The sequence below is a fragment of the Sinocyclocheilus anshuiensis genome, unplaced genomic scaffold, assembly GCF_001515605.1.
Source record: "Sinocyclocheilus anshuiensis isolate Anshui unplaced genomic scaffold, SAMN03320099.WGS_v1.1 scaffold1762, whole genome shotgun sequence".
Lineage (NCBI taxonomy): Eukaryota > Metazoa > Chordata > Actinopteri > Cypriniformes > Cyprinidae > Sinocyclocheilus > Sinocyclocheilus anshuiensis.
This window is the reverse complement of record NW_015547656.1, coordinates 393,181-394,960: the sequence shown is the minus strand read 5'-3', so window position 1 is coordinate 394,960 and position 1,780 is coordinate 393,181. Positions and strand designations below refer to the sequence as shown.

Sequence of the window (1,780 nt, the reverse complement as noted above, 5' to 3'; positions counted from 1 at the left end):
TTTAGTACTTCATGCTTATATTCTATATAGAGATACATAAAAAACAAAACTAATAAAAATGGCAAAACCTAAAAACTCTGTTATTAAAAAATTAATAACATTTTTACTAAAATGAAAATTTACTAAAAAAAAAATCCATTCAAAATATTAATAAAAACAATAATAGTGTCTAAATGATCCTAAAAAAGCACTATTATTTAGCAGAAGCCAGATATTTCTATTTAGATATTTCTATTTAGCTTCAATTCATGTTCATTTCATATATTTAAGTTTTAGTAATTTCATTATGTGTTTTTGTAAATTTTAGTAGTTTTTGTTGTTTTTTTTAAACATTTTTTTATCTTTTTAGTTCTAGTAAATTTAGTACTTTAGTTGCTGAGAAATTTATAATTTATATTTTTATTTAATTTTTTCATGTAATATTTATATTTAATTTTATTTTCTGTACTGAAGAACAGGGGTGTTTTTATATCAGTTCAAAACCTACCGACGATCTTTTCAATAGACAATCATTTCTATTTTTATAAATATTGTGTGTGTGTATATATATATAATTCTATGCAGTGTTTACTACAAATTCAAACCACCGAGTGAAGTGAGTCCGTCTCTGTGTCTGTAGTTGACGAGTCTGCAGGATTTCTTCGGTGATGACGATGTTTTCATGGCGTGCGGTTTGGAGAAGTTTCGTTACGCTCAGGACGACGCTGCCGTCGGACACGCGGGGAAGAGCGCCGCGGCTGAGTTCGTTAACGGTGAGATCAACACGTACAGTATATGAGAGACAGACAGCATTCACACGCTAACAGCACACCCATCCATCTGTCTGTCTGTGTCTCAGAGTGTAAGAAATCACGACCGTCAGTCCCTCCCAAGACAACTGCATACAAAAGCTCCGGCGTCCCGTGCTCCAAATCACCTGTATCCGGTAAACACACTCACTCACTCATGTATACCCCCACACACACACACACACACACACACACACACTGTGAGCAGTATTAAAGTACTGGTTACTCATGAGTTTTGATGGAGTTTCTGCTGATGTTTTTTCACACACACACACACACACACACACTCACTCACTCACAGACACACACTCACACACTCTCTCTCTCTCTGCAGTGAACGGTAATGAAGTTCAGTCGTCTGTCATCACTGAAAAGTATAAAGTGGGAAAGGTGATCGGCGATGGAAACTTCGCTGTGGTCAGAGAGTGTGTGGAGAGGTAATAAGACACATTATCTCTAGAACTAATGTGAATGGCTGAGATCTCATGTCATGTGTGCTGGTCTCAGGTCTACAGGACAGGAATACGCGCTGAAGATCATTGACAAGGCCAAGTGCAGCGGCAAGGTATGCTGTGTTTTATCTTTAGCGTCCTTCCCTCTTTCTTCATTTCTTTCATGTCATTGAGTCTTTCACAGCGAATAAGGATCCTTTGTGATTAGTTGAAATCAGTGCAACTTTGACCTGCACAGATGAATGCTAAAATGTAGTCAGTTATTATTTATGCACTTTTTTGAATAAGCAATAGCCTTCAGTTTACATTAAACTCGATACGCGCTCCGAAGTTCCGATCTGAATAATGATTTGGCCTGGACGTTATATATATATGTATATACACACACACACATTTTTTATATTTTAATATATTTTTAGATATATACTATATTTTTAGACATATACTAGTATATTGATGAGGTCAAGTTGTGGACATTAATGAAATCATATCATTGATATACTATTATAATTAAAAAAAAAATTTTTTAATTACATTTTA

The 1,780-nt window shown here is 34.8% G+C and overlaps 1 pseudogene; it reads left to right on the top strand.

Moving 5' to 3' along the window:
- Positions 1 to 1,780, top strand: part of LOC107702143 (serine/threonine-protein kinase DCLK2-like) — a 21,888-nt pseudogene that overhangs the window by 15,318 nt on the left and 4,790 nt on the right.